The sequence below is a fragment of the Gossypium raimondii genome, chromosome 7 (assembly GCF_025698545.1).
Source record: "Gossypium raimondii isolate GPD5lz chromosome 7, ASM2569854v1, whole genome shotgun sequence".
In the NCBI taxonomy this organism is placed as follows: domain Eukaryota; kingdom Viridiplantae; phylum Streptophyta; class Magnoliopsida; order Malvales; family Malvaceae; genus Gossypium; species Gossypium raimondii.
This window is the reverse complement of record NC_068571.1, coordinates 25,756,218-25,778,765: the sequence shown is the minus strand read 5'-3', so window position 1 is coordinate 25,778,765 and position 22,548 is coordinate 25,756,218. Positions and strand designations below refer to the sequence as shown.

Below are 22,548 nucleotides of genomic sequence, written 5' to 3'. Positions count from 1 at the left end.
AGTTTTACAAATTAGTACATGGGCTAGCTAAATCAAACTCCAATGACCTTAAAACATAGAAATTACAAGAAAATGACTTGATTGCACAAACCAATTTGTGGCTGGAGGTTTCAAACTTCTCTTAGGTTTTCTTTCTTCTAACTTTCGGTGTTTAGATGAAGAAGATGTCATTCATCTTTTTCTTCCACTAACTCTAATATATACATGCAATTATCTTAATTAAAATTAATTTAATTAAATAAAACTTAAACTAATTAAGCTAATGACCCTAATAATCAACCATCCACTTATTGGATTTGGTGCCCTTAGTGTAGTATTTTTGTCTAAGTACACTTGTAATTTTTTGAACGGATTGGTTAATAAAATAATTCAATTACATTAATACTTTGTATATTGTCCTCACATGTTTTTTTTTCACACAAAGCAAAATGGAAGCAAATGTTGCTCACTGGTTATTACTATTTAACTAATATTTAACGGTATTACGTGGTCGAATTGTAATAAAGAAAAACAACTTGTATTAGTAGATGAACCTAAAGATGCCTTTAGTTTGATCGAAAATGAGGAAACCTATTGAAAGACTAATATGTTGTCTATCATGACCAATTAGGGTGATGCTTTGTCCTGGGCATCAGAGCGAATGACTCCTAGAAGATAGAGACATAGATGTGGCTGACTAGATTGATAATACATCAGACTAGAGCCAAGTAGAATAGATCCTGAAGTCGTTTATGGGTCTATTCACTTGAGACATTCATAGTGTGACATACGTAAATCCTGAGTAGATGGCGGACTATGTATGCGTGACTCGTACACTTTGATGTAAGTAAAAGCATGAGTTCAGATAGATACAAAATCAAAAGCTGGTACGTTGGGTGTACGACTTCCATAGTATGTAGCGTCATTCACAATAGTGGAATTCATAGCCCAAGATATGAGAAAATGATATCCTCTCATAAGTATTACATTGTTGATGAGAAGCAAATGTGGCTACGGGTCATTCGTCTTTATGATGGATGACTTGATTACTATTTGATAGTGGTTGAATTTTCATGAATGAAGATGTAATGGTTACTGTGAGATAAAATAAGATCATATTGGGAGAACGAATATCATCCCAAAGAGATCAATAATATACTATGAGGGTGATACACTTATGGCAAGGTCAATGGAAGAGCATTGAATAGTTGCTCTCGTAATGGTATGTCGTTAGGGAAAGCTTAGTTACAATACTTTAGTGGAAGGCCTTCGTGACTAAATAAGTTTATAATTAATAGGCAAAAAGCTAAAACTTAATTACAAATCATTTGAGCCCTAATTACATATGTCCAATAGGTCCCTTCGTTAGCTCGTTGAAACCACAAACGAATTGCGTGTTGAATAAAAAATGAATAGAATGAATATAAATAGAGAAATGGAAAACATTAAAAAATGATTATGGTTTTCTTTGAAATAGAGAAATGAAATCATTTGGAAATGAATGTGGTTTTCTCAAAATTAAAATGGAGATGAAAAAGAACATTGAAATGACTCATTTGCAAATGTACATGGATTACTCAAAAATGATCGGAAGAATGAGTTTATGTTTTTGAGCAGTTTTAAAGCCTGAAAATGAAAAGAAGCCATTCAATCATAGTGAACAATTTGAGTTGTAAAATATTGAATATATTTTCTCAAAAATTTTACCATGGTTAAAATCGGATGAGGAAATTATTTAAATGAAAAAAATAATTTTTATTTTGGAAAATAGAAAAATATGTATTGTTGGAACGCCGGCACCCCTACGGCGTAGCGGAAAAATAAAACATTCAGCGATCCTAACCATGGATCCATGTGTGAGGAACGAATCAGGGTGAAATAAATGTTTCAAAATTACCGAATCTTTATTCTAAGTAGATAGCAACGCCTCAGCAACGAGTAATCTGATCTACTATCGAACCAAGCCATAATCTATCGTGACTCCGACTTCTACGTAATCCACCTTGTTGACAATGAACGAAAGGAATCCCCAAAACTGTTTTTGTAAAAGACTTTGCTTTGATGGCTGCTAGACCCCAAGCAAAGAAAAATAGGCTTTTTATATCTATATTTAGGGTTTCTAGAAATTAAATAAATATAACAATGTTTTAAATCAAAAATTATAATTACATTAATTATAATAATAATTTCGGTAAACTATATATTTATATGAATTTATATACTAACCAAATTCATGTTCTCTTTATGCGTACAACAACCTTGTACATAATGTGTTCGATATTTGATTACCCAATTAAATTAATTCTATAATTAATTTAATTCAAGTGACAACCAAACACAATACCAACTATGTTTTATTCCGTTCATTTCAACTATAGGGTGTGACCTTGTAGGTTATTGTAACATAAGCAGTAATACTAGAATGATTCCAATGTTACAAACAATGAGTGGCACGTAGCAATGCATCATTGCTACCTAAGTCACAAGAAATCATGATTTGACATAACCTTTTTATGATTAACCTTTAATGCAATAATCATTGCTACCTTGCTTTTGCAATTGTTTCATATTAAAAATTTGGCGGGGTCTGATTCTAATATCCATCTAATAAAAAGAGGATAGGTAGGTATGCTGAGGAATAGGTCCAAAGTAGTGACCAATAATCAAATTTTAATGGCTGATCACAGCTCTCAAGCATCCCCTGCCCATAATTGCACTAAACCAATCTTATCTTTCTTCGATCCTCCACGATTTAAAGCTTTCACTTCAAAAGCCTTTCTCGACACTGAATCTCTCAAGAGCCTTACTTTAATCCTTGACAACAAACCCTTATTTCCTTTTGATAACCCCTTTGCCTTGGACAGAAACCATCCCAAATCCTTTTTTTTCTCCCATTCTTCTTCTTCTTCTCCTCCTCCTCCTCCTCCTCCTCTTCTTTTTCTCTTCTTATTCTATTGCATAAACCCTAAATTGGTGCTAAAGGGGCTGTTTAAATTGGTGCTAACCGGCCAGCTGGACGGTTAATGACACCAAGCAAGCTGTCATCTGTCATGTCACTTTGTTGTTTCATATGTAACGGAAAACGGAAAACGGTAAAAAGGATTGTTTTTGTTATTTTGCTAAAGTTGAATGACTCAAATGAAACCAATGTGACTGTTTTGTCAGTTATCTTAAAGTTGAGTGACTGTTGGTGGAATTTACCCTAAAATTTATTAAAATATATTTTAAAAACTTTAGCTAAAGTAATTTATAAATATATATTTTAAAATATTTTAATTAATTAAAATATTTAAAATAATTGAGATCAAAGTTTAAACAGTTTAAAATTAAAAATATCAATCGTTACAATTTTACTAGGACAGACAGAATATAAGACATTTACTTTTATATCATAAAAAGTAAAATTTATTATAAATTAAATAACGATAGAATTTGATTAGGGTATTCCTGATTTTTTGTCCAAATACCTTGATGTACATTGGTTTTCTGTTTTCTTTTTATTATTACTCTTTTGCTAAGGTCTTCTTTGTATGGTCGGTGCGTTTACTTACAGTTAGTATAAAAATAACTGTAACGATTAGATTAGATATTATAATGTGAAAAAAACTAAACATACCACACTAAAAATAAACACCTATCCAAAGAGACACTAAGTCTTAATATAAATTAAATCCACATATAGTGGCGTGGGTTAATGAGCAGGTCCTAACTAGACCCGAATCCAATGATTTAAAACTTCTTTCTTTCTTTCTTTTTTTCATTCTTTTCGTTTCTTTTTTATAAAGGGTAAAGGGTAATTTTCATCCAGGGATAAAATTCAGGATTGTGCTGTTACTACAGTTGTGTTTCAATTAGACCTGTCCATGGGTGAAATTTGGTAGGGCCGAAAAAATTTTCGCCCACCTCCTAGGCTCGGGGCCCGCCATTGAAATATGGGCTGAAGTTTTGCCCCAGCCCGCCAGAAAAATATCATAAGCCCGAGCCGGCCCATTTTAAAATAAACATTAAAAATTATTTTAAAATAAAAAATAAAAAATTTATTTTAAAAGTATTTTAAAATTAAAATTAAAAATAACAATAAAAAATATATTTATTATATTGGTAGGGCAGCCCGGCCAAAAAAAAGTGGTGTTAGAGGCCGGCCCGTTTTTAAAGGCCTCGTTTTTTTTAAGCCCATATTTGGGCCTATATTTTTACCCGAACCCTCTCATATTTGAGGCGGGTTTGTCGGTAGGTCGAGCCGCCCGACCATGGGCGAGTCTAGTTTCAATCAACTGTAATTCTTTTTTTTAATGTTTTTCTCATGCTTTCTTCCAATACGTATATTTTGGTTCGGTAAACTCAATTCTCGTAAGGAAATTCAAGATTTTCTAGGTGACTAATACATTATTTGATATTGAGTTTGAATTTTTTTTGTAATTTGATATATATTTTTCTATATGATATTTATATTTGACAAAAATTATATATTTTGATATCTAAAAATATCGATATTAATTTTTTAATATTCAGTTCGAATTTTATGATTGATTTGACCAAAATTTATAATTAAATAATGTTGATGGTAATTTGGATAAGGTGGAGAAGCTAGTGGAGATATATGGTTTATCTTGTTTAGTACAAGGCGAAGAACCATCGAATGAGATGACTGGAGATGATAAGTAGAAGAAAGTAAAGAGGGGTGAGAAAAAAAGACTAATGGATCAATCCCATGCCGTCGGTTGTTCAGGGCCTTATATACCTTTAGTCTCTTATCCCTAGGTGCCATGTGTTAAGCTATCATTGATATATGAGAGCCAATTGACCAAATGATTTGATGGTATAAGTCAAGGCTAGGTGATGCTATGATGTGCTTTGTGTCACTTTAGATGGGACATAATAATATGAGTTTGGTGTGATAGTTAATGAGTGAGGCTTGCTCAATTGTTTGCCTGGAGGGTCCTCACAAGTGATCCTCTCGAGGGGTTTGCTTGTACAATTCATAGACCTACTGCTCGGTTCGAACAATTGAGGTGTACAAGTAATAATATTAGTAAGTTAATTTTCACATAATTAAACCTAAAACATATTTTAAGATTTATAGGGATTAATCTTTTAAGAGTTTGTAACAGTCTCTTCTAATAATGTATCTTTAAATTTATTTTTTGGTCATTATCTTTAATGTTCAAACTTGAATTATTTTTTCAATAAAAAAATAAAAAATTGCTTTTTGGCTACTGTATTCTTTGGATGAGCTCACTGATACCTTGGCGTGTTGTGTAGAGGGAAAAGAAATCGAGAATCGAATCTTGAAAGATTTGATTTTCTTTCACTATAATTTTAATTTTTTCTTATTTTGATTTTTATTGAATTCCAGTCTTCCAAAAACTTTGTTTTACTTGTGTTTCAAAATTTTATATTCAAATTCTCTTACCCAAAAATTTAAATTTGAATTTTTACTGGTCTTTTTTTGACCAATTTTCACTTGAAAGAAAGGAAAGCAATATGAATGCAAGTAGGAAATAGAAATAATAATAAAAGTAATAATAAAAATGATGATAACATGATAGAATCTGGTCTGGGCCAATTTTGATGTTTGCAAAATAACTTGGCCCAAACACTAAAATTTAAAAGAAATCAAGGAATATGCCCCCCCCCCCCAAAAAAAAAACAAGTCAAATTTAATTTCATCTATAGTTGGAACAATGTTATGTAAATTGGCTTAATTACATCAAGTACTAAAATTGTCTGCATCATGGAACAAGGTCGAAAATCACTCCAATAAAATCGGATTTTATTGGCAACAAAAAAGAAAAAAAGTGTTTTGGGTGAGTGAGACTCACGTGGATTTCAATTATTTTGCTAAGCTTTCCAAATTAGAATACTAATAATTTTATATATAGTTAGAGTCAAATTGACAGAAAGTATAAAAGTTAAAGAATTAAAATTGTTATTATACCAACTAAAAAATATTACTGTTAGTCACTTAATGTTGGGTGAAAAAAGAAAAACAATTTCGAAAATGTTAGCGATCAAACTGTAATTCTTTTTTTAGTTAAGTGATCAAAATGAAAACTTACTCATAAATGAGTGACTAATGATGTAGTTTACCCTTATTTTTTAAGGACAAAATCCTTGCCTTCAGCAAAGAAATTCAAGTGGACTTAACTTCAAATTTAGTATCTAGCTTTGGTTCATACACCTATAGGGACTTGATTTCCAATCATTATAAATAAGGTCCCTGAGTCCATGATTTTTCACACTTCACAGAGCAGCATATGCATATCCTTTTAGACAAGATCTTCCTCTCCTTGTTGTATTTTTTTTTTTTAATTTACATGTCTGATCGCTCTAATTTCTTTATACAACTAATTCTTCACTATGGACAATGCTCGGCTCATAATGTAATTTAATGGAAGAACCCGAATAGAGATTACACATACACTCTCATGTTCAGACTTGGAGCTTTGTATCAAGGTCACAATCAACTCTGCTATTCCCATCCGCCAAGAAGCCATGCATCAATTTTGTCACTTAACTATGAAGCTATATGTACACCTTGCATAACACTTTTGCAAAGCACCCATTAATTAAGATGGAATCACCCCTCCATATAACTATAGGATGATCAACGCACTTCGAAGCATCTGCACCTCAACATTGAAGGCTACATATCAATCAATGCGCCACTTGTCTAAGAAATCGCTCTCAAGCTTCTTCTTTTTTAACATAAAGGAGTGCAACATTACAGGAGTCTAGTAGTGCTACCTTGACAAAGTAGAGCACACCTTCTTCTAAGGAGGATCAAAGCATTAGACAATTAACGTCCATCAAGTTTCTATGAAATTTTGAGGCATTACTATCTTTCCCAAATGCAAGTTATCTTCAATCAAGCCTTAAAGGAAACTTTTATGCAAAACTTGGGTTGGTTTGGGGATTTTTACTAATCATGACAATTGAGATTCATTCAAGATTTTGTAACATCAACATAATGAAAGATGTCACATTTGACCTCTGAAACAGCCAATTATGATAAATTAAGATTTTACAGTTGTAGTAACATTCTAAAAAATTTGATATGATATTTAGCACTATTTCAAATTTTTTATAAAAATAATTCAAAAATTTTGATTAATTATAAAAATTATCCACTTTTTGTTTATTATGTACGTAAACGACCTGAAATGAGTAGTGAAAGTTGGTGGAATTATTGGCTCTTAGGATTAAAAATCAGTTTTTTAGGTGGAGCCAATTTATTTGATGCCACTTGTATAAATACCAGTCTAATACCAATATTTTTGAATAATTCGAGGGCCAAAAAATAAATAATAGTGGCGGAACCATAGAGAATGGTGCCACCACCTTAATATGTTATACTTTTTTTTAGTATTTTATTTGGTGGAGCCATAGAGAATGACGCCACCACCTTCAGATTTTTTTTTTAGTTTTTAATTTAAAACTAAAATTATTATTTATTTTGGTGGAGCCATTCTCTTTGGCTTGACCAAATGACTATATATAACTCCAATGGGAGTTTAATCTAAGGTGAATTTTTTTTTTAATTTTATTAAGTCAGAGGATGAAGGGGAGGAAGATTAGGACTGATTTTTATGTTTTTGTGTTTCTATTTATTTAGAAAATTTTATAATTTGAAGGTATGTTTTATTTAATGATAATCCGATAGAGCTTCGACACCCGCAAATTTAATGGTCATTTCGACGACAATTTCAAGTAAATATAGGGGTCTCAGTTGCTAGTGATTTATTCGATAAAGGGTTCAAATTGGTTATGCAACCAACGGGTAGATTATTTGGGAATCTCTAGGTAATCGGGATGATTGAAAGTCCATTGGACTCCCAAATTGAACAGCACGAGTGAGATCATCAATATTAGGAGCGTCCGAGCTGCAAAATATTAGCACTGAAAAACTTACTCGGTCAACTTGCTCGTGTTGCGGTTAAACATGGTATTTTTCAATTTGTAAGATACAATGCTGTCAGTCTTAAATAAAATTGTTTAATTATGTTTATTAGTATTGAGAAAGTTGCTTGTGTTGTCGTTAAAATTGGCCGTTTATGTTGTTAATTATGTAGGAAAATGTAAATCATGTACTAAAGTAAGTTATGTGAAATTATTTTGGAAGGTAGCTAATGTAAAATTATATTTTGTAAAATATAATTTGTGAATTATGTAAATTAATAGTTATTTGAAATTTTAGGAATGTAAAATAATTTTCATTTAAATTATTTATGCAATGTGAATTAATCATTCGATAAGGGGCGTAACTAAAAAAATAAAAATGTAACGGGTGAAACAAAAAAGGATAAAGAAAGAAAAGCAAGGGTCTGTTTGATTGCCAGTAAAATATTTTCCGTAAAATGATTTCGGGAAAATATTTTACTTTTTATAAAATGATTTCTTGGAAAATATTTTACGGTGTTTGATTGAATCATGTAAAATATTTTCTATTTGTTTTATGATTTCTGAAAATATTTTTGAAAAAATTGTTTTACATATATTGATATATATTAATAAATTTTATATTTTAATTATTTTTACATATATTGCAATGATTTATTTATAATAATACTCAATTATTAAGCTACAATATTAATCGTTATAAATTGAAAAAAATTAATATCAAATAAATTATTTGTAATTGTGTTAAAAAACAAGTATTGAATAATTAAAAAAAAAAGCTACTGGAAAATCGATAAACAGAAGCAATTTTCTACCGGAAATGAAGGAAGGAATGAAGGAGGCGATAGAGAGGAGAGCACGGAAAATGTCTTACGAAAATTGAAAGGGTAAGACATTTTCCCTAAAATGTAACCCATTTTCCCTTGTTTTGGAGTTCATTTTCTAAACGGAAAATGTTTTCCGCCAATCAAACGCTGGAAAAGTTGGAAATGATTTTCCGGAAAATCAATTCCTTCAATCGAACAGACCCTTAGTTTGGAAAAAAATGAGAAAAAAAGAAAGTAGGACAGGGAGTTAGCTGAAAAAAAGAATGAGAAAGAGTATTTACGCATAAAATAAAAAATATTAGGATTTTTAAAAAAAATAATAACAGAGAGGACAAAAATAAATATAAAAAAATTGATTAATCGGTCACATCACGTCAACCGCATCAACGGAATCAGTGACGTAACTGGTCTGGAGGCTTGGCTAGCTTTTAACATTTAAAAAAAAATAGTTACCTGAGTTGAGGCTTCCTTCCTCCACGACTGCTTCTTTTAAAGAAAAAGGGTTTTGTGTTTGTTTTACTTGGTGTTATTTAAAATTTGAAGTTAATAAATACGATAAAGGTATGTAAATATATTTTGATATGCACGCATTATATTAAAAGTAGTTATTGTAATGTAATGTTTAATTATATTTAATTTATGAAGGGTAGTTTGAATTTTTAAAAGTTATGCATATATTAGAATGTCTTCTCGAGTAAATGCGGATTACACTTCATTGAAGGTTAATGAAACAATAAAATTATTAAATCACAAATTATTTATTCGCATGTTATATATATGATATTTATTTACAAAGTGTGGTATGTTTATTAAAAGCTTAGTTAAAAATAAATAGATTTTTGATTTAATGTCTAAATTAGTTATGTTAGGTAAAAATTAGTTTAGCTAAGATTTTAGTTAGTCTGATTATCCAAAAGATAGTTAGGTAAAACCAATAATGTTTTAACCCTTCATTACTCAATTTATTATCATTATCTTACAACTTATTTCGCATTAAAATGATGATAATTATGCTTACAATTTTGGATTCAACATTTAAGAATTTTGATTGAGTGTTTTATATGTAATTTATTATAATAATTAAGTAGTAAAAATGATTTTGGAATAAATTATAATAATTGAGTAGTCATCGGAAGTACTTCTTAAGAAATGGAAAGCGCCGAGGGGCTTACTTGTAAATTAACCATTTGCTCAACTATTTATAAACATTTTCTTTCCAAAAATGCTATTTTTGGCGTGAATTGGAAAAAGGAATTTCTTTTCTTCGGTTTAATTTATTTAGAAAACCAAAAATAAATTATATTTATTTGTTAAAATTTTGGGACGGAATTTTAGTATTCAAATTGAGATATTAACTTTTTATTTTTCCATAAATTTTAATTTTATAGATATTTGATTATCATTTTTTAATAAAAATTTTACCGTATAGGATGAGTACTGGGTATTGAGGTTGCGGATCCATTTTTCCTAGTATCATGCGGATGAGCGGGTCATGCCTTACTTATAGTTGGCGGGATTTAGAGACGTGGCATTGGTCTGGAAGTTCGACCTGAGTGTGGACCTAATATCTGTTTTGGTTGAGCGGTGGCGTTCAGAGAGCCACACTTTTCATATGTCATGCGGGGAGTGCACGATCATATTGGAGGACGTCACTATACAACGTGGGGCTACAAGTTGATGGTGAGATGGGGACGGGGCGAAGCAAAATGTTGGAACATTCGGTGGTATGTAACAACTTGCTTGAACAATCCCTTGGCGATGGGGAACAGAACTTCACGACCTTGACATTTTCATGGTTGAGAGCAAATTTCAAGGACTTATTGAGCACTACCACTGAAAACGAGTTTAAGTGCGCTACTCGAGTCTATATTTTGTAGTTGATAGGGGGTACTTATGTCGAATGCAACGTCTAATAGGGTTCAGTTAATGTACTTGCCTTTATTTAAGGATTTCAATCGTGCCAGTACTTACAACTGGGGATTAACAGTGTTGGCGACATTGTACCAAGAGCTTTTTCGGGACACAAATCATGGGGAACATAACATGACTGGTTCTTTGCTACTGCTGCAGTCTTGGACGCTGTATAAGATGTCGTTTTTGGCGTCTGTTAGGCGCCAGCTTTATAGGTGGCCACTTGTAAATAGGTAAAAAAAGTTATACTTAACATTTAATGACTCATAAATGTGGATAATATTTTATAGTTTATGTGCTAACGTGCTTGTTTTAGTTTCAGATGGGTCACGTCTTCGGGTATTGGCGCGAGCAAGACACTAATAGTGTACCGACAAATGATAAAGGCATCCGTCGGAGACAAAGTAATATATATAATTTTAATTGAGTAACATTGATTTAACTTATTTAATTGTAGCATGTTACTTGACTCGTTTAACTAACTCATTCTATTATATTGTGCAGCTCTTGTGGATGCCGTATTCCGCACTGAACGTTGCAACCCTTATTCCACAGTGGGTTCATGCTAAATCAAATTCGTGGTGCATTAATGCGTCAGTTTTGAACTTTTCAATTGTTGAGTGGTACAACATCGATCAGGTTATGAGGCAATTTAGTTACAAACAAATTTTTCTGGACGTTCCACAACGATTTGATGATGTCTACGGTAAGACTAAGAGGGGAAAAGACGGAGTGGATTGGGCCGTGGAACATCAACTATATATAGCATTATGGAATGCCCAGTTTGAGAGGCAGCCTTAGAAGCAATCCTGTATGTTTGACTTTAGTCCCTTGGAGGAATACATATATTGTGACATGGCTTAAGGGCACCTTTTTTTATATGGTGTGCAAATTATGGTAGTATCGAATCAAGGGTACAGACAAGGGTCTCAATTAGTGGCGAAGCCTAACCCGGAGGAACAACCTCTGAACACACACACTTCACTAGACCAATGGGTTGACGCTTTTGGGGAGGGGTCCTAGAGCAATGCATATCACCTAGAGATAGGCGGTTGCAGTTCAACTTACCAGCAGCCGCAATCACCAATAATATTTGATATGTTTGGATCAACACCTATCAGTGATACTATGTACTCCACCCCGCTTCCAACCACATTCGATTCAGTGCCAGATCTTCATGATGTGTTCAATACACCCTGAATGATGATACCACTCCCGGTTCATTCTAATTTTGATACCTATAAATTTCAAGTGTTATTTGATATTTGTTTAATTGATTTATAATTCCACAACTTCTTGATTTTTTTGTATAACTTATAATATCATTCTAAAGAATTAAAAGTTGTATATGTGTTTATAATAATTAAAAATATAAGTAATTTTAAATAAAAACTTAACACTAAAGACTTTAGCTAAAATTAAACACTAATAGTTTTGAATTAAACGTAAAGAAAATGATTTCATTTTCAAAGTATCAAGCACGATTACAATTTTCATTTCCATAATACGAAAAAAAATTAGGTACATCATTTAATTTCCTCTAAACTGTGCAGACTGGCCAGTATGGGCGTTTCGATGTGGACACTTGCTCCGATTTTGGCTGACTATTTTGCATATGGTGTAATGCTTTGGTTCGAGCTGTTCTTTGACATCCATGTCACCTTGAATCCTCGCTGTCTCCATTTGACCTTTGAGTTTCCTATGTAGTAACTTGTCTAAAACCATCTTGAACGTAGGCGGAGGCACTTCCCATGTTGATACATCCCGTAATACGGGAAACTTGTTACCCTAAATATGTAATGTGTGTTGAAACGTGTACACATCGTCTATATATTGTTCGACATTCACATTGAATGTTGCACACGCCGCAACCACATGTGCACACGGGTACCGAAGTGTCTAGAACCTGTAACACTCGCAATGCTTGTTTCAGAGATCAAATTAGTAGGACTTTGGTTGGATCCTTGCAGGATGACTGATACACTTTGTCACCTAGAAATTTTCTAAGTTCCAAGAATATAGTTTTGCATTCATCGACCTCCACTTCCAAGTGTTGTCTTCCATGGCATTCTTGACATCTTCAATGAACATGTGTCCAACTTTCATCAGTTTTGCTTCTCTCTACCCCATTTTTCACATCAAGTTTTTCAGCCTATAAAACATAGCTAAGAAACTGATGAAATTGGCAACTGACGCATACAATTGAAGACGAAATTATCGGCCTTAATGAGGTTGGTCATCATATGACCATATTGGTACCGATCATCAAAATATTGAGTCCATTGCCACCACTCCAACTACCCAACCACTATCTGAGAGAAGGATTAGACCCCACCATATCAATATCCAACCTTGCCAGCTTATGCCTGAATTAGTGTGGTTCCAACTTGTACCATATGTATGTATTCCGATAAAACCGGTTACCATTCCTTTTAGTAAAATGAACTCAAAATATTTACAAGTACACTTTTACATATGATATTTTTACACATGTTCATGATTTGTTAGCGTCAGTCTTTGTTCTTGTACTCTATGTGGAAGTTGACAGTGATGTGGCAAATGCAGTAGACAGACATCCATGAAACCTCGAAATGCCGAGTCGAAGTAAGAAGACCCTTGGATCTATTAAAGACAATGTAAATGTTGTCTTGCCTGACAACATGCCTCCGCAAGTTCCGAAGGAAAAATTCCCATGATTCGGAGTTCTTTGACTTCATGATGGTGAAGGGGATTGGTAGTAAATTTAGGTTACCGTCTTATGGAACCGTAATTAGTAGTATCTATGTGTATTTTCTATAAAGCCACGTTCCATCAACTTGCACCAGTGGTTTACAGTGGGAGAAGACCCTAACACATGGATCAAACATCCAGAAAATCGGTGAAAAACTCTTCTCCCCGGTTCAAGATCCCCATTTGGGCCTCTATAAGGCAACGTCTACAAGTCTAGAATAGTTATTGGCACGTACTCCAGCATCATTGAAATCCACCGCTGAAGTTCATTGTATGACTCATCCCAGTCACCGTACAACTACTCTATGACCATTTGTTTCGCCCACCATGCTTTCCTGTATGACACTCTGTACTGGAACCGGGCTTGTGTTGAACTAGCTTTATTTGATAAATTATTTTGGTATAACAAACAAAAACATCTTTAAATAAAAATAATTTTTTGAAAAAAGAATTCAAAGCATGAATAATACTTCAAACCTTTCAAACATCTTAGAAAATTCTTTAAACACTTACAATAATTTTGCAAAAGTTCTAAAATGGATTTAAACTCTTCAACTTAATTAAAACGATTTCTAATAAGTTTTAAAGCTGCTCCTACAAGAAGTATCAATGTTTTTCAAAATGTATCGATACCTTAATTTTTATCGATACTAAATTTGCTATTTGTTTTGAATAAAATTTAAACACAAACAAAAGTATCGATACCTTTAAAACCATATCAATACCTACTGATTTTTATCGATACCAAAAATTTATATCGATACCAATTTTGCATTATATCTTTCATGAACTTTCAAAAATGTCAAAAAGTATCGATACCCATAAAATTATATCGATAAGTCATTGTTTGGTATTGGAAACCAATTTTAATGGTCATTGAATCAAACATTAAATGCTACTAGTATCAATATTTGTACAAAAAATATCGATGCTTTTGGTTCAGGTGAATTTAATGGTATGGGATTTCCTTCCCAACAACTTTATTTATTCTCCTAACAACCACAACAGTTGGAAATGAATTAGATAGTATAAATACCAGCTTCTGATGGCATTACAACAACAAGAGAGATAATAAAGTCGAAAAATCAATCAATTCAACCTTAGTACTCAATTCTTTCATACTTTTGTTGTATACACTTGTGAGCTTTCACTGTTATTCTTTAACTCAAGTGTACTCTTACCTATTTGTGCTCAATTGACAAATATTCTGATCTTGTATGGATTTTTCTTAGTTTGCTCTTTGTATTTACTCTTTGAGAGTATTAGTGTCCTAAGATTTGGGTAGAAATCTTAAGGGAGTTGTAAAGTTAAACCTTATCCTCAAAGGTTGAACCAATTAGTGAATTTGAGAAAATCCTTAGTTGTGGAAAGCTAAGGTAGCGGAGTAGGCAATTGGGGCCGAGCCACTTTAAATTGTTGTGTTCATTGTTCTATATTTTCTTCTAGCTTTCTTAATTCATTGTTCTATATTTTCTTCTAGCTTTCTTAATTTAAAACAAACCAATTCGCCCCCTTTTGGAAATTTCAGTTTGATCAATCAAGCTAACAACTTGCATGTCCGCAATCAAGACCGACACATTAATGGTTGGGATATCTTTCATCAGTGGTTTGATGCAGTTGCAGATACTTTTGGCATCATACGTACGACAGTGCACGTATGACATTACATCATGGCGCCTTTCTAATTTTCGTATTTATCATTGTTGAGTCTTTTGTATAAATGCAGCTCGAGCCTGTCAGCTGCACCCTTTGTCAACCCTCCAACATTCCCCAACATATAATGCCCGTGTAGACTTTGCGACCTTGTAATCAATCGACACCTTCATGTTGTACTTTTTGATGGCAAACATGCAGTCCGCCTTGTTCTCGAACTGTTTCCCAATGAATAACTCTTCCAATTGCAAATTTGACGCCAATTTGTGACCAGGAACTATATCAGCGTACTCGAGGAATTTGGGTGCATGAGTTGTATTTGGATCTATGCTTAATATATGGGCCATAGGGTCATTCCATAAAACAATGCCACGACTCGGCTTCTCAAAAGAAGGGGCATGAACATTTTCAACCTCTTCTGAGCCTTCATCATCGATATCGTCTGGAACCTTATCAAGATCGAGGTCACTAAAATCTTCAATGTTGTGATAAGAATCTTCATCAATATCAAACCCTTCTTTGACGTCTGCATCGGTGCCTATCACCTCTGACTGTATTTGCAGACGGGGATCCGGGATAGGGTTGTTATACGAACTACCACCAGAATTTGGATTTTCAGGCATTTGTGATGTCCCTCTACAGTCTAACTAATTTTTCCATCTGACATTAAGATCAAAGTCAAATTTGCGATGTTGACTTATTGGACTAACATTCTCAACAGGCTCTAAATCGACTAATTCAATGAATAACTCAACTGGTTGGGGGTTCTCATTCCCAGTCGACCACCATATTTCCATCATAGTGCCCAAGTTATCATCATCTAATAGTTGCATCTCCTTAAATTTCAATGGATTTATAGATATTAGAAACTTGTAAAATAATTTGGACATCGCCTTTCCACAACATATAACTATTTTTGCACTGATCTTTCTTTTCATTTCTTCTAGCTTCACAGTTTTATTGAATTGCAACCCTACTCTCTATTAACCTTGAAATACACAACCAATATCACCTTCTCCAATTTTACTATAAAAATGAATGTACACAAAAAACACCGATTTATTCATCTTCAACACAATTTCTAAGCTCTCCTACTAAACACAACAATTTCTCTCTTTTCTTCTTTTCTAGTTCAAGTGTTACAAGAATGTCAAGAAAAATCTTTATATGTAGCATCACGAAGGTGGTCATGCCAAAGAGAATGACTCCACCGAAATAAAAAATTCATTTTTATGGTGGTCATGCAATTCTCAATGGCACCATCAAAGTGGTCACACCAAAGAGAATGGCTCCACCAAAATAAAAAAATAATTTTTGTTATTAAAAATTTTTTTAAAAAAATTTGTACAAAAAAAACTTGGCATATTAAATGTGGTGGTGCCATTCTCTATGGCTACACCAAAATAAATAATAATTTTAGTTTTAAATTAAAAATAAAAAGAAAAACTAAAAACAAAAAGTCTGAAGGTGGATACTAATTTTAGTTTGAAACTAAAAATAAAAAGTTTGACATATTAAAGTGGTGGCGCCATTCGCTATGGCTCCACCACTATTATTTATTTTTTGGCCTCCAAGATATTCAAAAATATTGGTATTAGACTAGTATTTATACAAGTAGCGCCAAATAGATTGGCTCTACCCAAAATATTGATTTTTTTAATCATAGTAGCCAATGATTAGCTGACGTGGCAAGTGGGTGGCACCAATTTCTTTGGCTCCACCAACTTTCACTATTCATTTGAGGTCATTTACGTACATAGTAAAAAAAGTGGGTTATTTTGTAATTAATCAAAATTTTCATGTTATTTTTATATAAAGCCCACTATTTCAGGATCGAACATAGTACAATTTCGAGAAAGTTTGGGAATTGATTCAAATGAAGAATTTTTATGAAGGTAAAATTGATATTGGAAATGAAAATCAAAAAATAATTTTGGATGTGAAAATGTGGAAAATGACTAAATTTTAAATTCTAAAAAGTTGAGGGACTTAAATGCAAATTTAAGCAAAATGAGAAATTAAGTTATCATTGATTATTTGACATGAGAAAATATGAAATATGATTGGCATGATGAAAATCACTTTTGGATCAAATTGGAAAAGAGTTGAAAGTACGAGATTAAATTGTAAATTTCTAATTTTTCGAGAAAAAAGGTAAAATGTAATTTCCACTATACAAGGATTATCAATAAGATTTAAATATGATCTATTATAATTGAGTTGATAATATCTATTTGATGTGGAAAAATTATGCAAATAGACAAAAAGGGAAAATGGTAATTTTTCTTGTCTGATGTGGAGAATTTGTACATAGATAATTGATATATGGAATGAGTTTGGACCATTTGGTGTGAATGAAATGGTGATTAAATTGTGGACCGCAAATTTGAATTGGTCTTTGAATAAGTTTGACTTGATCTTATTTGGTATTATAAAAAGAAGGAAAAGGCTAAAAAATTACCATTCTCTTCTTCTTCTAGCTGTCCCTCCTACTTTTTATATGAGCTTTTGCTCTTTTCATTATTTTGGTCTTTCTCTTAAAAAATTATTAAGATCTCAATCCCAAACCTTGAGTTCTTGCTAAAATCAACTACAATACTCATCTCTAAGCTTGAATCCTCCTTTAGTCTCTCCGTTTTAGTTAGGGTTTCATAGGTTCTTTATAGAGAAAATTGAAGCTAAAGAGACAAAGTTTCAATAAGTCTAGTAATGGTGTTCCACCTCTCTTAGCTTGATATTTAGTTTGATTTCTTTGAGAAAGCTTTAAAAGTTTACAAGTTAATATTTAGTTATATTTTTGTGTATGAGGAAATGATGGATAATGGAATTTCAAGCTAGTGTAAGATGGATTTAAGTGAATGAAGGTTTGGTTTTGAGTATAAATGCATCCAAGAGATAAGTACCCTTGGATACTCTTACTTTTCTTATACTAATATTAGAAAATTGGTGGAATTGTATAATAAATGTGAGAATCATGCAATGAATATATGTAAGTCTCATGGCTCAAAAGTGTTGAAAATAAGTAATTGATAAATTGGGGTAATTGAAAATAAAATGTTGAAGAAAGAATTTGAGATAATTATTTTATTATTATTAGGTCTTGATTTGGGCCAATAATTGATTTGAAATAAAGTAAAATTAGAAGTTTTATAAGTTTAGGGATTAATTTGAAAATGAGAAAAATTGAGGAGGTTTAATGGGATTAATTGTAAAAAAGAAGAAGAGTTTTAATAGAATTAGAATGTTTAGAGAATGTTTTTCAACCAATCAAAACTCTTACACCACGTTTGGTTCGCTGTAATGGAATAGAGTTGTAATCAGTAATTGAATTGTTTGGTTGAATGGAATAGAATACAACTGTAATAATATTGTCATTTTTGATTGAATGGAATGATGTTGTTATAGAATAAGAAAAAAAGCTGAAATGACTAGAGTACCCTTAGCATAATTTTTTTAGGTAGATAATTATTGTTATTAAATTTTAATAGGATTATTAAATGTAAATTAATAATAATAAATAATTTAATCATATTTTAATATAATAATTATTAAATATAATTTAATAAAAATAATGATATATAATTTAATAATATTCTTAATATAATTATTATTAAAATATGAATTAATAAAATTATAACATAAATCTCCTGAGATCATAGTTGCCAAAATTACAAATATTGATCTAAAAAGAATAATTATTCTCATTTTTATATATACAAAAAATATCAAACATCTATACACCAAACAAACCCCAACAAGCAGACCCACTTACACCAACTCTAAAAATATTCCCCAAAAATATCAAAAAAGAAAAAGGGACTTGCTGCTGCCATTGATGTATCTTCAATCTGAATCACTTTCCATACTCGGGATGCCTTTTGGATCTTCACCAATTTTACCACTCTCATGAGCACCAACATGATTGAAGTAATGCAGTAAAATGTTACGCCAATCTGGGTTAGCCTTTTGAATAGCTCATGCAATTTCTTCAAGGAAAAACTAGTAAATATAAGGAAAAGTTTATCGATTAAATACAATAAATGTACAATTATTGTGAATCAAGAAAAGAAACATTTTAGAACAAACTAGTACTTACCTTGGCCCATCCATAAAGATTCGTGACCTTCAACTCAAAATCCTCAAGACATGATATTTTCTTGGGTTGGCCATACACAGTTGCGAAGGGTGAGAAAGCCATCTGCTTAGTAAAGAAAAACACGTGAATATGTATAACACCAAAGTAAAAGAAGAATAAGGACGCAATCACATTTTCTAGTGGTGTTCATGTTTACTAACACCTAAAAACTTTGGTGGAATTGAAGTAGTACAAGCAAAAACTATTGTTTTTTTGGCATAAAAGCATTGACATGTAATAAACTCCTTGATTGAATTCTTGGCACTCAAACAATCCTCACATTTAGACATATCATAGAGATAAAAAACGGTCTTATTTGAAGACTCGAACAAGTAGGAACAACTCAATAAGGAATTATAACAATTATACTAATTTAACATCTTCCTTAGATTTGTTGAAATGCAAGTATGAAACCATAAATATACCATAAAAAGGAAAACAAAGAGTTTTAAAGACATTCTTATACCTTTTTGCAATTATATTTGGCCATGATCTCATACAGATTGATAGTGCCAATCAAATTATTGTCAAAATACTGAAGAGGGTTACCAAGACTCTTCCCAATAGTCTTAAGGCCAGCAAAGTATATGACAACATCAAACCTGAGCCAATTGTTATAGGTGAAATCCAATTCAACACTAGTCAAATTACATTTATTTTAAGTTATTTGCAAGCATAATCCCAAATGAAACTGTAAAGTGACAATAAATTAATGGACCATTGTGATGCAAACAATCAAAACAAAAAAAAAGATTACAATATATATTCAATTGACAATACTTTGTTTTAGAAAAAAGCTTCTCCAAGTCATCCCTGTTCCTCAAATCACTCTGCAACCAAACAAAACAAAAAATCTGTATGAAAAAGCTTTGATCCCATCATAGATCTTAAAACAAATAAAAACGCAAATGTATGATCATCATAATACAACGATACATACAAAAAAGGTTTCATCTTTGGAGTAAAAGATGGAAATTTTTTTGCTTACCAAGTTGAACAGGAGTTTCATAGAGAGCTTAGGACCCACTAATTCTTTAACCTTATCAACAACTTCAATAAAAGAGTTATTAAGATTTTCTGGTCATTTTAACTTTTTGGAATAGATATTGTTTGGCCATTTTAGCTTTTTCCTTATGCTATTACAATATCTATTCCAAAAAAAAATCGATTTAAACCACAATGAATCGATTCTAACAAGAGAAGAATCTATGTAAACAAGAATGAATCTTTGCAAATAACAAAACAATCGAGTAAAAGTAGAAAGGAATCGATTCAAAGCAGCTGTAAATACTTTCTTTGCATACCAATTCTTTGTTTTTATCAGCAGCATAAAGATTTAAAGTATCAAACAAGTGATTTAAACATCAAATAATCGATTCAAAGCATCATTCAATCAGGAAGATCAAAGGTGTGCAAGTTCCACCATTGTTATTAAATTGATTCATCAACAAAATGAAACTAAATTAAAATTGTTAATTTCTAAAACCGGATACTTGTTTATTTCCACGAATATGCAAATTGATGTTGGTGAATGAAAATGCAAAAGGTAACAGATTTATTTTACAACCTTACCACAACCAGAAACCATTAACCATGATATTAAATTGATATGCAAGAATTTTTAAAAGAAAAACCTAACGCATCATAAACAAATAAATAAAAAAGGAAACCACACCGAATTTTCACAAATATAACAAAAGCTTCTCTTTGATTTTCATGGACAATGTTCACCAATTTTCACATATCTACTTGCAAAGTGTGTTGTGACTTTGACAAATATAAACAAGATATCTACTCTTTCTAGAATTATTGAATTACTAGTTACTTTAACCAAAAAAAAAAAAAGGGACATCTTTGGCTTCAAAAGAAAAGAGAAAGAAGCTTCATGAATGCAAAATTTGCCACACGAAAATGGAAATATGATTTTTAGTAAAAGAAGTATAGATTTTACACTTGTTGATGTTGGTCTTTGAAAATTTTGGATTTATAGATTACACTTCACCAAGTTTATATAAAATCACCATAAGAAAACCCATTGTCATAGTGAAAGTCCTTATTTTTAAATAATTACCATAAAATGGAAAATGATATTAAACCTAGGAAAACTTTCATTAACTAAAAATAATTAGAACTCACAAGTGTGATTATACAATAATTACATTGAAATCAACTTTAAAAGCAGTACATTAATCTACAAAATAATAATAAAAACAATGAATAAAATAAAATTGCAATTTCAACAAAAACCACTAAAAAATAAAATATTCATATTAATGCAAAAACCTTACAATTTGATAAAAGAGTATCGAACAAACTAAGACTTGACAGATTAGATCTATAAGCGAAAACCCATTATAAAAACCTCAGATTTAGGGCATTTGAAATTTGGGTTCGAATTAAAACTTATCTTGGATCCTATGAAATAACTCGAAAAACACTTCACTTCTTTTCTTCAATGGATTAAGCTGTCAAGAATTCCAATTTTGTAAATATATTAAAGAGAAAAAGAGTTTTAGTGTGCAACGTAGATAGGGTTGGGAGAAAATAAGATAAAAAAAAGGTTTAGATTAAGTGAAGAAGAGATGATTATAGTGGAAGGAAGAAGCATGAAAAAAATTCAATTGTAGATTTCAGACGTGGGAGGAGATAAGGGTAAAATTGAAACCTTGGCTAATTTGTTACTTCACCCGTTCCCTGAATCACCATTTAGTGGGGAGAGCATGGAATTGTATTATATATTTTTACCCTAAATAAGCCCATATGGAATAGGGCTGTAATAACTATTACAGCCAACCAAACAACTATTTAGTGATGGGCCCACTAAATTGGGCTGTAGTGTACTGCTATTACAGCCAATAAAACATGTTGTTAAGGTTTTGCTCTCATTATTTTCTTTCAACTTCATGTCAGTTGGCCCTCACCGGTCCTATTAACTCTCTTGGTCCTACAACTAGCACTCAGGCTATCGTTCCTCAACGTCTTACCTAGCTGACCATCACACAACCCTGACCCTTCATCAGCTTGCACCAACGCTCAACTTGTTGCCCTATCCGCACCTGACCAAAAACTTCTTTTCCAGCACAATCTTAGCCACCATATTCCCATTGTTGTATCACCATAACGCTCAGGGGCGGAGCCAAAAAATTCTTTTAGGAGACCAAAATTAAATTTTACTTTTTATGATAGTAAAATTGCAATTCCATCATTTTAACAATCTATATTTTTATAATTTTTAAAGGATTAAATCAAAATTTTCATTTTAAAGAGGCTGTGCCCCCTGTCAACCCCTAGCTACGTACCTGGTAACACCTTGTTCTTTTCCAGATCATCCCATCCACCATCTACTCATCGTCTCAATCCGATTACTTCGTACCGCACCATGAACTTGATCTAGTTAATGACCAAACACCTTTC

The 22,548-nt window shown here is 32.0% G+C and overlaps 1 pseudogene; it reads right to left on the bottom strand.

The window, feature by feature from the left end:
- Positions 1 to 18,842: 18,842 nt before the first annotated feature.
- The window catches only part of LOC128042528 (bifunctional UDP-glucose 4-epimerase and UDP-xylose 4-epimerase 1-like), a 28,231-nt pseudogene continuing 24,525 nt past the window's right edge, over positions 18,843 to 22,548 (bottom strand).